Source organism: Bombina bombina, chromosome 4 (assembly GCF_027579735.1).
Source record: "Bombina bombina isolate aBomBom1 chromosome 4, aBomBom1.pri, whole genome shotgun sequence".
Taxonomy (NCBI): domain Eukaryota; kingdom Metazoa; phylum Chordata; class Amphibia; order Anura; family Bombinatoridae; genus Bombina; species Bombina bombina.
The window spans coordinates 542,869,285-542,885,718 of NC_069502.1; positions in this window are offsets into that span (position 1 = coordinate 542,869,285).

Consider the following 16,434-nt stretch of genomic DNA (forward strand, 5'->3'; position numbering starts at 1 on the left):
TGAGTAAGTGCCTGCTAATCTGTGTGTTGTGTTTGACATTTATTTGTGATCTTTCCTTTTTGGGCTTTGCACCCAGGTTTATCTGGGGTTAACCTAGCTTTTAAGATAGTGCCAGCTGAGCATCTGGAGCTGTGAGATTTACCAGTGTCATGGGATGTTTGCCCATTCTGGTTTGAGAGTACAGTACACCTATCTGTATCTAGGGAGGGTTATAAATAGCTGTAACATCCTTGTTTGCATTTAAGTGTTTGATTGGAAGTTAACATGTATTGCTATTGCTGTAGGTTAGAAATCTAGGTAAGAAGGGACGTTAACATGGCACATGGACCAATTATGTTTGTATGTATGTATGTATTTTCCTTTTGGGCTTTGCACTCAGGCTTGTCTGGGGTTAACTGTCTGAGCCATCAGATGTTAACCCAGTCTTTCTGAGAATGCCAGGTTAGCACCCAGACCGGTGAGTTTTTCAAGTGGCATGGAATTAGTAGGCAGACCGGACCCATGTTTTATAAATGCGGGTATTCCCTTTGTGTATGTTTATATGTTTATGTGTGTGTATGTGAGCTTGTATGTGTGTGTGTGTGCAAGTGTGTGTGTATGTGAGCTTGTATGTGTGTGTGTGTACAAGTGTGTGTGTATGTGAGCTTGTATGTGTGTGTGTGTGCAAGTGTGTGTGTATGTGAGCTTGTATGTGTGTGTGTGTGTGCAAGTGTGTGTGTATGTGAGCTTGTATGTGTGTGTGTGTGCAAGTGTGTGTGTATGTGAGCTTGTATGTGTGTGTGTGTGCAAGTGTGTGTGTGTGTGAGCTTGTATGTGTGTGTGTGTACAAGTGTGTGTGTATGTGAGCTTGTATGTGTGTGTGTGTGTGTATGTGTGTGTGCAATAAATAAATCAGACAATGATAAATAAATATAATACTTAAGAGGTTGTCACACATATTAATAGTACTTGAAAGTCTAGAGATGTGCAGCAGGTCTTTTGCCATTACATCAAGTTACAGCCTGAAAACCGTGACAAACATTTAGTACTGAAAACTCAGCACTTATTACTAGAACAATATCATATCCTATTTGTTATTGTCAGAATACTAAAATAAATAAATGCAGTTAGACTTCATCAAGTGCTGCTCTCTAATTGCTTTTATATGAATGCTGGCAAATGATGTGCTTTTTCTCTAACTAATTTTTTTGTCTCTATTGCCTTTAAGGTTTATCACATACTAGCAGTCTGATAATATATTAGCAAGTAAGGATTTATTTTATGGCTTGGGATAATTCAGCATTTGTTTTTTTTTATGCTCACAAGGCCGGTCATCTTTTTTTTCTCTTCTAATTCCTAATTGTTATGACTAAGATCATGGTGATGGCATTTGGGGCAGATAGATAATATATTTATATATTTTTAATCCCACACAGCACAACACCACCATATAAACCTACTTCCCAGAACCTAAAGGATCTCCCTTTAAAATAAAGCAACACATCAAAAACAAAAATTTTTACATGCTCTGCAAAAAACAAACAAAAAAAAACACTTTTTTTACTTTAATCCTGATTCCAGCTATGTTTACAACAGCGGTCATGTGTAATCTTCTTCCTTTCCATACTTTTCCTAGGATATTTTAAAATTAATATTCGGCAAAATTACAAGTGCGGTACGGTGCGATGCACCTATACCGCTGAAAAATTGATTGACCATTGTGCACATAATATGCAGGTCTCCCGTATTACAAGTTGTGGCGGTACAGATATACTGCTAGCGTTTTAGCCTTTACGCAACTCTCCACTCCGCACTCAAAAAATCACTTTGGAGTGCAGGATTTTCATTGCGCCTGTATTACAGGTTGTTTGGTCCAGCTATTATGCTAGCGTTATAGTCTATATCTCTGCGATCCATTCCGCTATCTGAGACCAGTAGTTATGAATTTTGCAAAACAAAAATGTTTCACAAAACTCATAACTAAAATGTTGCAAAGTAAACTAACACTCATAAGCTACCTATTAACCCTTAAACCGCCACCCCTGCATCGCAAATAGCATAATAAACATATTAACCCCTAAACTGCTGCCCACCCACATAGCCAACACTAAATAAATCAATTCACCCTTAAACAGTCGGCCTCCCACATCGCTACTGCTAAAATAAACCTATTAGCCCCTAAACCACTGCCCCCCTCATCGCTACTACTAAACCAAAACTATTAAACCCTAAACCGCCATCCCCTACAACACAATAAACCTAATTAAACTATTAACCACTAAACCGCCATCCCCCCACAATGCAAATAACTAATTTAATCACTAAGAGCCCTAACCAAACACCACCTAAATTAACCTCAATTACATAAAATAGAAAAAAACTAAGTTAAAATTAAAATAAAAAAATCCTAACACTTAAAAAAAAAAATACTAAGATTAAATTAAAATAAATAAATCTAAAATTACAAAAAAATAAAAAAGTCTAAAATTACAGAAAAAAATAAACCAAATTATCAAAAATAAAAAAATTAAACCTAATCTAATACCCCTATAAAAATAAAAAAGCCCCCCAAAATAAAAACATCCACTAAAAGGGCCTTTTGTAGGGCATTGCCCTAAAGCGATCAGCTCTTCTACCAAAATAAAGTACAAGTTACCCCCTAAAAGTAAACCCCCCACCCACACAACCGCCCAAAATAAAAAAAAAACTAACACTAAAAAAACCTAAGCTACCCATTGCCTCTAAAGGGGCATTTGTATGGGCATTGCCCTTAAAAGGGCAATCAACTCTTTTGCAGCGCATTAAAATAAAAAAATCCCTAATAAAAAAAAAAACACCCCAAAAAATAAAAAAAAAAGCCTAAGTCTAACCCACAAATAGGTACTCACCGTTCCTGAAGTCCGACGGAGAAGGTCTTCTTCCAGGCGGTGAAGGTCTTCTTCCAGGCGGCGACATCTTCATCTAGCACGGGGTCCTCTTCTATCTTCATCCTGGGCGAAGGTGGCATGGAGTGGAGGTGGCCGCGGAGCAAGAATTCCGGCCACGGAGCCATCCAGTGTGGAGGATCCTCTGCATGCGATCGATGCCGCACACTAAAGATTGAATGCAAGGTACCTGTTTTATATTTGGGGTACTTTGCATTCCTATTGGCAAAAATTTTCAAATCAGTCAATTTGATTTGATTGAACAGCCAATAGGATATCAGTAGCTTTCATCCTATTGGCTGATTTAAATTTTTCAGCCAATAGGAATGCAAGGAACCAGCTCATTTCTTTTGCTTTATTTGCGCACCCAGTTTAGCGTGCAACTTGTAATCTTGGTGATTAATTGGCTATGTAATAAATCAGAATTGAGAGCAGAGAATGCAAGAAACTGACCATCCTACTCTGATTGATAAATGGTCAATAATGGTATAGGAGTCGTGGTTAATGGCAGTAGAAGGTTGTAGCTAAAAGTATTGTAGGAACAAGGTTTAATAAGAATAGGAACTGTGGTTACTAACATTAGAGGATTGCGTTGATATAATTAAGCCATTTAGGGTTAATGGTGAATGGAGTCTGGGCTTAAGAGTAATACATTTTGCTAGTTGTCCTTCCTGTTAGTTGTGTAAATTGTGGTGGGGGATCTGGCATGGTTAGGGTTAACATTAAGGTAAAAAAAAAAGGTATTAAAGGGATGTGTACTGTAAAATTGTTTTTCACTTAATGTGTTTTTTTTTAATGGCTTGTATTCCAGCTGCAGAGTATAAGAATGAGAAACTGCTTATTTAAGTTTATTTTTATATATGAAATAGCTGTTTTTGTTGTTGTTTTTAAACCACAACCCATGAAAATGTGTTGAACTTGCAAAACTTTGCTGGGTTAGACGTCCTTTTCCATGCCGAAATCACAGGGACCCTCATCAATTTCAAGATATCTCTCAAAGAAATAGTGAGAGCTCTCTGCTATGACGAAGTACACAGGGAAAACTGGGTGTATGTTTAAACTTTAATACTACACCTAATACAAATCAAATTGGGCTGTTTTCAGTGCAATGTACCTTTAAAATCACTGTTATTTTTGTATGATTTCGCTTGAGCGCAGACACCACTGAAACTAAAAATAAATTAAATTCACAAAGTAAAACATCAAATAATGTGTTAATAGTGTGTTTTCAATATAGTACAGGGTGAATTCAATTTTCAAATTACTCTTTTTGTTTATTTGTTTGCTGGTATTTAAATCTGCTTATCTTATGGATTTCTATGAGATTTTTTAGTGTTCATACAAAGACTTTATGAACGCCTTTTCAGATCACAGATTGGACATTTTAGAACACATGATCAGAAGGTTTTGAGCTGACTCATTTGGGAACTTGTAAAGCATGTACTACTCGATTGGGAACTTCACATAACATACTACAGGATTGGAGAACTTTTTGATGAATATGTTTGGCTTCCTCTTCGTTCTAACAATGTTTTTATTGGTTCATTTTTTATCTTCAATTAACGATGATATGTCATTTATAATTTTATTTTAATTTTATAATCTATATTTAAAAGATTTTTAATGTTTTTTTTCTAAATTTTCACGACATCCGTAAATGATGTATAACTTAATATCTAATAAGAATGTAGATAATAGAATATTTCAAAGAATAAACGATCCACTCCTTCCAATAGTCCATTTAAAAATTAGCTTTTATTAGCACATTAAAACAACGTATTGTCAGCTTCCAAGTTAGAATACCGTGAAGGGGCCAAGCAGAAAGGCTTGTATCACTGCCGTGAGGTAAACAGAGCCCCTCTGCCCCGTAGCGGTTGTGCCTAGACCACAGACAGATGGCTTGAGCTCAACACCGGACAGCAGGTATTGTGAGTATACCTTTTGGGAGGGAGTCTTTTTGGACACAAGGGATACACTGGACATTTCCCAGACTTTGACACAGACGGTATCGGTACTGTACTGACTTTCTTCCCTTTTGAACATTGCTCTATAATAGAATATTTCCTTATTTTATAATAGAATATTTCCTTATTTTAAACGGGTGTAAATCTGTGATTTCACAGATGGCACAAAAATGTATGTATTTAAACTGCCTATGGAGCAGAAGTAAATATGACTGCTTTGTATCAAGCATTCATTTTAAAAGCTCTTGAGAAAGATGGTTCAGTCCATCGAAACGCATCGAGAAACAATAAAATAGCTTTTTATATGTTTGTAAAGCTGTATCCAAGTTTTAATAAAGAAGCTAAACTACGATTTCAATCCTTAAAGGACCAGTCAACACAGTAGATTTGTATAATCAACAAATGCAAGATAACAAGACAATGCAATAGCACTTAGTCTGAACTTCAAATTAATAGTAGATTTTTTTTCCTAATTTTAAAAATGGTCTTTTTCCACTCCCCCTGTACCATGTGACAGCCATCAGCCAATCACAAATGCATACACGTACCATGTGACAGTTATCAGCCATTCACAAATGCATACACACTTATTCTTGCACATGCTCAGTAGGAGCTGGTGACTCAAAATGTTTAAATATAAAAATACTGTGCACATTTTGTTAATGGAAGTAAATTGGAAAGTTGTTTAAAATAGCATGTTCTATCTGAATAATAAAAGTTTCATTTTGATTGAGTGTCCCTTTAATTCAAGAGAAGCTGATTTAAGGGTTATATATATACCACAATCAAGTGAGATTCTGCACCCTTTCACCTAAATTACAAATTTTGCACTAAACAGGGTGCGAAATGAACGCAACAAAAGTTTTTTAAAAGCCTCCTTGTACATGCGATATGGTTGCGTTAAGCTCCATACCGCACAAAATCCAAGGGCTGCTTTGACGTGCTCGTGCGCGCTTTCCCCCATAGACATCAATGGGGAGAGAGTGTTAGAAAAAAAACTTATACCTGCGATCGCGGAATGAAAAATCTCCGTAGCGCAGCCCCATTGATGTTTAGGGGGAAAAAAAAGTTAAGTTTAAACCTAACACCCTAACATAAACCCCAAGTCTAAACACCCCTAATCTGCTGCCCCAACATCGCCGTCACAATAATAATTATTAACCCCTAAACCTCCGGCCTCCTACATCTCTGCCACTAAATAAACCTATTAACCTCTAAACTGTTGGCCCCCCACATTGCAAAACACTAAATTAAACTATTAAACCCTAAACCTAACACCTCCTTAACTTAGATTCCAAGGTTATACATGTAGCCTCAATCCGTGGGTTGCCACTGCTTTCAAAGGTGTGTCACCAAACACTCTCTATAAGGCAATCCTATGGCAAAAGAAACAATCGCAAACCTATATCGAGGTATACGTTTTTGTACTTTATTACACACACTGCGTTTAAAAACACTTACAGGATAAAAAAATATAACAAGCCTGTATCCCAATTAGGGAAGAGGAGTGGAGAGTCTTAGAGTCTCAGTCCAATTCAAGTGTCTCTGACGTCTTTCGGTATTTGGACGCCGTGATCTTCGTCTGTTATATAGTTTCTTCAATGGAGTAATACAACGCTCTGCCCCCAACGCGTTTTGTTTGCCCTGTGCAAACATTTTCAAGAGAATATGCTGTTATGCATTAGACTACCAAGCGTGCTCTTAAATTGCTAGTGACTCCTTCCTATTGGTTACTAAACGGCCAATCCAGTAAATCAATCCGGATCGGCCTCACTTTCTAGGCTTTGCTGTACTAACCGTCATCATGACGATACCCAATTGAACTTCCCAGGTAAAGCTGCATCATAATCTTCATAGCTAGGTTGGCAGTAACATTATCAGTAGCTCAAATGATGGTTAAAAGTCAGACTGCCGATATGCTCGATGTTGCAAAAGCATTTCATAGTGATTCGGTGGAGTATTCATTTTGATCAAGCAGCAAGATAAAATGTATACACACATTTCACTCTACATAATCTCATCTGTTCCTACATTATAACCACATCTAAAATGTTAAAAAGACATATTTAAACATATAAAAAAGTTATATATAGGGGTATATAATAAATTGAAAAAAACACTCATATTGCATATAAAAAAGATCTACTTGCAATAAATTTATATGCAAATTATTACAAATCTATCGGCTAGATTACAAGTTTTGCGGTATAGTTGAAAAAGCAGCGTTAAGGCTCATAACGCTGTTTTTTCACTACCGCTGGTATTACGAGTCTTGCAGGTTTAGGGGCACCGCACACTGTTTTGGCAGTAACGCAACGTAATTACCGCAGTTTTCAAAAAGTCCTTTTTCAATGGGACTCCCATAGCGCCAGTATTACGAGTCTGTCTGGGAGGTCAAAAGGTGAGCGATACACCCAATACTGCCAAGATTGATACCGTAAACTGAAAGTCAGTAGTTATGAGTTTTACACTACAACGCCGTAGCATAAAACTCATAACTAAAGTGCTAAAAAGTACACTAACACCCATAAACTACCTATTAACCCCTAAACCGAGGCCCTCTTGCATCGCAAACACTAAAATACATTTTTAACCCCTAATCTGCCACTCCGTACATCGCCGCCACTATAATAAACATATTAACCCCTAAACTGCCACACTCCCGCATTACAAACACTAGTTAAATATTATTAACCCCTAATCTGCCATCCCTAACATCCCCACCACCTACCTACATTTATTAACCCCTAATCTGCCGCACCCATTGTCGCCACCACTATACTAAATTTATTAACCCCTAAACCTAAACCTAAGTCTAACCCTAACCCTAACACCCCCTAACTTAAATATAATTAAAATAAATCTAAATAAAACCTACTATCATTACCTAAATAAGTCCTATTTAAAAGTAAATACTTACCTATAAAATAAACCCTAAGCTAGCTACAATATAACTAATAGTTACATTGTATCTAGCTAAGGGTTTATTTTTATTTTACAGGTAAGTTTGTATTTATTTTAACAAGGTAGAACAGTTACTAAAAAGTTATTAACTATTTACTAACTACCTAGCTAAAATAAATACAAATTTACCTGTAAAATAAAACCTAACCTGGGTTACACTGACACCTAACCTTACACTACAATTAAATCAAAAACCCTGGCCTAAACTACCAATAGCCCTTAAAAGGGCCTTTTGTGGGGCATTGCCCCAAAGGAATCAGCTCTTTTACCTGTCAAAAAAAAATACAAACAACCCCCCACAGTAAAACCCACCACCTAACCAACCAACCCCCCAAATAAAATCCTAACAAAAAAACCTAAGTTCCTACTGCCCTGAAAACGGCATTTGGATGGGCATTGCCCTTAAAAGGGCATTTAGCTCTTTTTCAAGTGCCCAAACCCTAATCTAAAAATAAAACCCACCCAATAAACCGTTAAAAAAAAACTAACACTAATCCCCGAAGATCCATTTACAGTTTTGAAGACCGGACATCCATCCTCAATGAAGCCGGGAGAAGTCTTCATCCAAGCGGCAAGAAGTCCTCAATGAAGCCGGGAGAAGTCTTCGTCCAACCCGGCAAAAGTGGTCCTCCAGACGGGCAGAAGTCTTCATCCAGACGGCATCTTCTATCTTCATCCGGCGCGGAGCGGCTCCATCTTCAAGACATCTGGCGTGGAGCATTCTCTTCAATCGACATCTTCTTGCAGGATGAAGATAGAAGATGCCATCTGGATGAAAACTTCTGCCCGTCTGTAGGACCACTTCTGCCGGCTTGGATGAAGACTTCTCCCGACTTCGTTGAGGACTTCCTGCCGCTTGGATGAAGACTTCTCCCGGCTTCATTGAGGATGGATGTCCGGTCTTCAAAACTGTAAGTGGATCTTCGGGGGTAAGTGTTAGGTTTGTTAAGGGTTTATTGGGTGAGTTTTATTTTTAAATTAGGGTTTGGGCACTTAAAAAAGAGAAAAGAAAAGAGGTTTTGTAAGGGCGCTAATAGCTAAAGATACTATGTGGATTTATAAAGTGTATATCTGTGATAAAAGTTTAAAGTATTAATAAAGTCAGATCTAAAAAATGTGTAAAAAACATACAGTTTATTTATGTGTAAAAGACATACAGTTTATTTAGTTATAATATGATTAAAGAGCTTATAGAGACGTCTCTAGTGCAAATCAATAAAATTTAAAAACAGACAGAATTACAGAAAAAATAAATAAAAGATAAGATAAAAGAGCAAGTAGTACTATTTGAGAATATTCGTATGCTACTTATTATGTTGGTCACTCAGAAATATCACATGTGATGTGACTAGGCAATTTGCCAAATTTTCGTGAGTATTTTAAAGTTCATAAAATTTCATAAAATTTCATACATACTTCCATTTGAAATTCGTTTACCAACTGGATAAAAACTTTGAAAAAAGATGGAGCTTAAAGCAGAGCTGTGCATAAAAAATGTTTGTATCGAGTTGTATCTTTCTGTCGAGATATACCAGACCTTTGTATTAGTTTCACAGCAAACTTTCAGGGATAATTATCATGTCCATATATATGAACCAAGAGAGATGTCCCATAAACTTATTTTGCTAATGGTTTGAGATTGCAGTTTGCGACTCCCATACAAATTGTACCTTATCGTATACGTGAGCTACAGCAGGGTATCCTGTGCATCCTGCAGCTCGGTTCCTCCGATAGTGTCCTCGTGTTGTTGGCGTCTGACGTCACATCCAATGTGTGGGGGCCTGCCCTGCGTCCACCAATCAATGCTTAGCCAGTTTCAGGACACCTTTTTGCATCCGATACAAAGTGTACAATTTTCTTCTTATTTCTGATACTTGCTTGTACCGGTCAGCAGAGGTGTGTTTGAATGAAATAAATTTACCTGCACTTAGTGCTTTTAAGCACGCAGGTTCCGATGATATATAATTTCAATGTCTTTTGTTAACAATCAACCCGGGTTGGTTCATTCGGTTCAAACGATAGTGGAGTCAAGGATACAGTCTTTAGCTTCTACGCGTTTCACTCCCTCTAGGAGCTTTATCAAGAATGATTCTGACTGTTTGACTCCTCTCTTTAATAGGTGTATCCAGTGTCTCATTGGTTCAAAGAAATCTCGTAGTTAAGGTGGTATCCATGGTTTGCACTTGCTCCTAATACATTGCTCCATCATAATATTTATCACAAGTTTGACCAAACATATTTCAGACCAATTTATTTTAAAACAATTTCATTGTCGTGTTACCTTAAGACAATTTAATTTATTTAAACCTATTATGTTAAGGATAGGTGGATATGTGGAGAAACATATAATAGGATTGTTAGGTTAAGGGTGCACTAAAAAATATGTTCTTTAATCTAGAAGAAATGGTGAGATGTCCAATTCTGAATGTAACCCTTTGGGGAATAGCGTGTCAAATTTAAAGATGTACTCTGCCTCTTTAAGGAGCAGTTTCTTCTGTATATCCCCGCCTCTCCAGTGTTTTTCTACTTTGTATATACCCCAATAGGATAGATCTTTTGTGTTGCCCTTATGTGTGGTTTTGAAATGTTTATACAGGTGTGTGTCTTCCATTCCATTCTCTATATTATTGAGATGTTCCCTGATTCTATCTCTCAGAGTTCTCTTAGTTTCTCCAAAATAAAAAAGATTGCAAGTGCATTTTAGGACATAGATAATACCTTTGTGTGAGCATCTTATAAGTTCTTTGATTGGTATGGTATTGTTAGGACCTATCTGTATCATATTGGATTTATTGCTGTGTTTACATGACTTACATGTGTAACATGGGAAGAAACCTGTTAATTTTTGTCCATGGAGGTCTTTTTGTATTAATTTGTTTTTATTGGGTTTTTTTAGGTCACTAGGTGCAAGGGTTGATTTTAAATTACTAGCTTTTTTGAAAACAAAACTGGGGTTATCTGTAACTTTTTCTCCCAGGATATTGTCTTCCTTGATGAGATGCCAATGCTTTTTTATGATTTTTTTCACCATATTATGATCAATGTGATAGTCTGTTATAAATGGAATTTTTATTTTATTTTCATCTATATTTGTTTTTTCTTTGTATGTTAATAATGATTCCCTATTGGTGTTTTTAGCCCTTTCTAATGCTTTTTTGGTATGTGTTGTGTTATAACCTCTTGAGTTAAATCTTTCTATTAGTGTTCCGGCCTGAATTTCAAAGTCTGCCATCCTAGAGCAGTTTTTTCGAACTCTAAGGCACTGCCCTATTGGTATGTTATCCTTCCAAGCATCCAGATGACAACTTTTAGCGTGCAAATAATTATTACAGTCAACTTGTTTAAAGTATGTTTTTGTCTCTATCTTATTGCCCAATACCATAATTTCTAAATCAAGGAAGGTAATTCCTTCTTTACTTTGGTTATGTGTGAAGTGTAGACCTAAAGTATTTTGGTTCATTTTTTCAAACATTTTGATTAGATCGGTCTCCTGCCCTTTCCAAATTATTAACAGGTCATCTATGTACCTTTTGTAGAGTACAAGGTTTGCACCATAGCCGCCAGACCCAAAGAAATTCTCTTCCCAAAGGCCCATAAAAAGATTGGCATAGCTAGGTGCAAACCTTGTACCCATTGCTGTTCCTTCTGTTTGGAGATAGAACTTATTATCAAAGGAGAAATAGTTGTTCTCTAAAATGAATTTGATGCTCATTAAAATGAATTCCTTATGTATTTCTGGCATATCTGTGTCTTTTGATAGATAATGGTTAATTGCCTCCATTCCCTTTTTATGGTCTATTATAGTGTAAAGTGACGTTACATCACATGTGGCTAGGTACATATCATCTTCCCACTGAAAGGTATTTAGGATGTTGAGTACTTGAGTGGAATCCCTCAAATAAGAGTTTAGATTTGTTACATATTTTTGTAAGTATCCGTCTACATATCGTGAAAGATTGGAGGAGATGGAATCGATCCCTGATATGATGGGCCTACCAGGGGGATCGATTAGGCTCTTGTGAATTTTTGGTAGAAAGTAAAAGATCGGTATTCTTGGATTGTGTGGAGTTAAGAATTGAAATTCTTTATCATTTAATACACCTGATCTTTTACCCTCTACCAGTAATTTATTCAATGTTTGTGCATATTTATTAGTAGGATTAAGATCCAATTTTTTATATGTTGTGATATTGTCTAATAGTCTGTGGGCTTCAATGAGATATTTGGCGGTGTCCATCACGACTATGCCGCCGCCCTTATCTGCAGATTTTATGGTTAGTTCTTTATTGTTCTGTAAATTGTTTATGATGGATTTTTCTTTCAGGCTCAAATTAAACTGTTTTGGTTGTTTGGGATTACATCTTTTGATGTCTTTCAGTACTAATTTTTCGAAAGTATCTAGATAATTCCCTTTTGATTGTATAGGGTTAAATTTCGATTTGGGTTTTAAATTGGAGTGATTAATTTTCACGGGTGCTTGTATACTTAGCTGTCTCTCTGTAGGGTTTTTTAAGAAATGTCTTTTCAAAGTAAGATTTCTCACGAATTTTTTTACATGTATAAAAGTATTGAATTTATTGAGTCTAGCAGTGGGGGCATATGTAAGACCTAAGCTCAGGACTTTTTCTTCCTCTTTGTTTAGGGGAGTGCTACTTAAATTATATATTCCTTGCGTGTTATTAGTTATCTCCCTCTTTTTGCTACTTTTTCTGGATAATCCCCTTCCTCTCTTTCCTCTAATCCCCTTTTTCTTCTGGGATTTGTTGCTGTTTCTGGTTGGAAGAGTTCTCTTGAGGTGCCCTCTCTCAGAGGGCTTTTCCCTAAAAAAAGGGGGGAATCATTATGTGTTTGGTATTCTCTTCTTTGCTCTAGGTCTCTTAGGGGTTCAAACCTATTATGGGTCGGGGTTCTCCAAGAGTCCCATTGTCTATTTTCTCTCCTATAAGTTCTTGGGTGCTCCCACTCACTGGGTTTTTCATTGTATGTTCTGGAATGGGTATTATCTATCCTATTATGTGGATGATATTGTTCTCTTGCTCTATACCATGATTGTTGGTTGTGATGACGGTCTCTATTATAGTTAAATGATCTTTCAGTTTGATAGTTATTCCTATTGGATGTGTTTTGATACCTATAATTATCATAATGATGATGAGTGTTGTATTGTCTCTTGTTATTATATGTATTACCATGTGGAGGATAATAGGTGTGGGTCTTAAATGTGTCTGGGTTAACTTCAGAGATTTCTTCTATTTGCTGAGACTGATTGTTATTTTTAATGTCTCTTTCCATCTTTCCCCATTTTGTTCTTAATAAATCTTTATTCAGATTATTTAATTTATCCATTATTACTTTTTGTCTTTCTTTATATTCATTTTCATTTTTCCTATCCTTTAATTTCTCTTTAATTTCTAAGATATTTTTCTCAATAATTAAAAGTGTTTCTTTTCTAGATCTTTTAAGAATCTCAATTAGTGTATTAGAGGCTTTAGTTAGTGTGTCTTTCCATTCTGTTTGTAGAGTTTCGCTTAAAGTGAAAGTGCAATTTTTCTTTAAAAGTAATCCTTTTGGTATAATGCCTTTTTTGTGTATCTGTTAAGAAAAACTAATTCCATTTGTTGCTTTAATTCTTTTGTGAGTTCGTGTTCTAAGCTTTGCATTAGGTCTAAGGTTTTATCTGAGCTGATCTGATTTATTAAAGGGATATTTTCCTCTCTCATATCTAGAAATATTTTGTCCCTAAAATCAAAAATGTCCTCCATATTAGGTTAGAAAAACCTGCTGCAACTATTTAAGTGAAGGAAAATCGTGATGTGCAGAAGTGTGGGTAAATAGTGCGCTGGTGAAATAAAGTATCAAACTCCTTACAGTGTTTTTAGATCCTTCAATCTAAAAGTAATGTGTAGAGAAAAGAAAAGAGGTTTTGTAAGGGCGCTAATAGCTAAAGATACTATGTGGATTTATAAAGTGTATATCTGTGATAAAAGTTTAAAGTATTAATAAAGTCAGATCTAAAAAATGTGTAAAAAACATACAGTTTATTTATGTGTAAAAGACATACAGTTTATTTAGTTATAATATGATTAAAGAGCTTATAGAGACGTCTCTAGTGCAAATCAATAAAATTTAAAAACAGACAGAATTACAGAAAAAATAAATAAAAGATAAGATAAAAGAGCAAGTAGTACCTAGCCACATGTGATGTAACGTCACTTTACACTATAATAGACCATAAAAAGGGAATGGAGGCAATTAACCATTATCTATCAAAAATCAACCCTTGCACCTAGTGACCTAAAAAAAACCAATAAAAACAAATTAATACAAAAAGACCTCCATGGACAAAAATTAACAGGTTTCTTCCCATGTTACACATGTAAGTCATGTAAACACAGCAATAAATCCAATATGATACAGATAGGTCCTAACAATACCATACCAATCAAAGAACTTATAAGATGCTCACACAAAGGTATTATCTATGTCCTAAAATGCACTTGCAATCTTTTTTATTTTGGAGAAACTAAGAGAACTCTGAGAGATAGAATCAGGGAACATCTCAATAATATAGAGAATGGAATGGAAGACACACACCTGTATAAACATTTCAAAACCACACATAAGGGCAACACAAAAGATCTATCCTATTGGGGTATATACAAAGTAGAAAAACACTGGAGAGGCGGGGATATACAGAAGAAACTGCTCCTTAAAGAGGCAGAGTACATCTTTAAATTTGACACGCTATTCCCCAAAGGGTTAAATTCAGAATTGGACATCTCACCATTTCTTCTAGATTAAAGAACATATTTTTTAGTGCACCCTTAACCTAACAATCCTATTATATGTTTCTCCACATATCCACCTATCCTTAACATAATAGGTTTAAATAAATTAAATTGTCTTAAGGTAACACGACAATGAAATTGTTTTAAAATAAATTGGTCTGAAATATGTTTGGTCAAACTTGTGATAAATATTATGATGGAGCAATGTATTAGGAGCAAGTGCAAACCATGGATACCACCTTAACTACGAGATTTCTTTGAACCAATGAGACACTGGATACACCTATTAAAGAGAGGAGTCAAACAGTCAGAATCATTCTTGATAAAGCTCCTAGAGGGAGTGAAACGCGTAGAAGCTAAAGACTGTATCCTTGACTCCACTATCGTTTGAACCGAATGAACCAACCCGGGTTGATTGTTAACAAAAGACATTGAAATTATATATCATCGGAACCTGCGTGCTTAAAAGCACTAAGTGCAGGTAAATTTATTTCATTCAAACACACCTCTGCTGACCGGTACAAGCAAGTATCAGAAATAAGAAGAAAATTGTACACTTTGTATCGGATGCAAAAAGGTGTCCTGAAACTGGCTAAGCATTGATTGGTGGACGCAGGGCAGGCCCCCACACATTGGATGTGACGTCAGACGCCAACAACACGAGGACACTATCGGAGGAACCGAGCTGCAGGATGCACAGGATACCCTGCTGTAGCTCACGTATACGATAAGGTACAATTTGTATGGGAGTCGCAAACTGCAATCTCAAACCATTAGCAAAATAAGTTTATGGGACATCTCTCTTGGTTCATATATATGGACATGATAATTATCCCTGAAAGTTTGCTGTGAAACTAATACAAAGGTCTGGTATATCTCGACAGAAAGATACAACTCGATACAAACATTTTTTATGCACAGCTCTGCTTTAAGCTCCATCTTTTTTCAAAGTTTTTATCCAGTTGGTAAACGAATTTCAAATGGAAGTATGTATGAAATTTTATGAAATTTTATGAACTTTAAAATACTCACGAAAATTTGGCAAATTGCCTAGTCACATCACATGTGATATTTCTGAGTGACCAACATAATAAGTAGCATACGAATATTCTCAAATAGTACTACTTGCTCTTTTATCTTATCTTTTATTTATTTTTTCTGTAATTCTGTCTGTTTTTAAATTTTATTGATTTGCACTAGAGACGTCTCTATAAGCTCTTTAATCATATTATAACTAAATAAACTGTATGTCTTTTACACATAAATAAACTGTATGTTTTTTACACATTTTTTAGATCTGACTTTATTAATACTTTAAACTTTTATCACAGATATACACTTTATAAATCCACATAGTATCTTTAGCTATTAGCGCCCTTACAAAACCTCTTTTCTTTTCTCTACACATTACTTTTAGATTGAAGGATCTAAAAACACTGTAAGGAGTTTGATACTTTATTTCACCAGCGCACTATTTACCCACACTTCTGCACATCACTTAAAAAAGAGCTAAATGCCCTTTTCAGGTCAATAGGGAGCGTAGGTTTTTTTAGTTAGGATTTTATTTGGGATTTGGTTGGTTGGGTGGTGGGTTTACTGTTGGGGGTTGTTTTCAATTTTTTTTTTGACTGGTAAAAGAGCTGATTTCTTTGGGGCAATGCCCCGCAAAAGGCCCTTTTAAGGGCTATTGGCAGTTTAGTTTAGGCTAGGGTTTATTTTTAGTGATCTTGCGAATAGTTCGCCGGCAAATAGTTCCTGACGAACATAGCATGTTAAAAATAATTTCAGTGAGAAACCTAAAATTGCGAAACAATT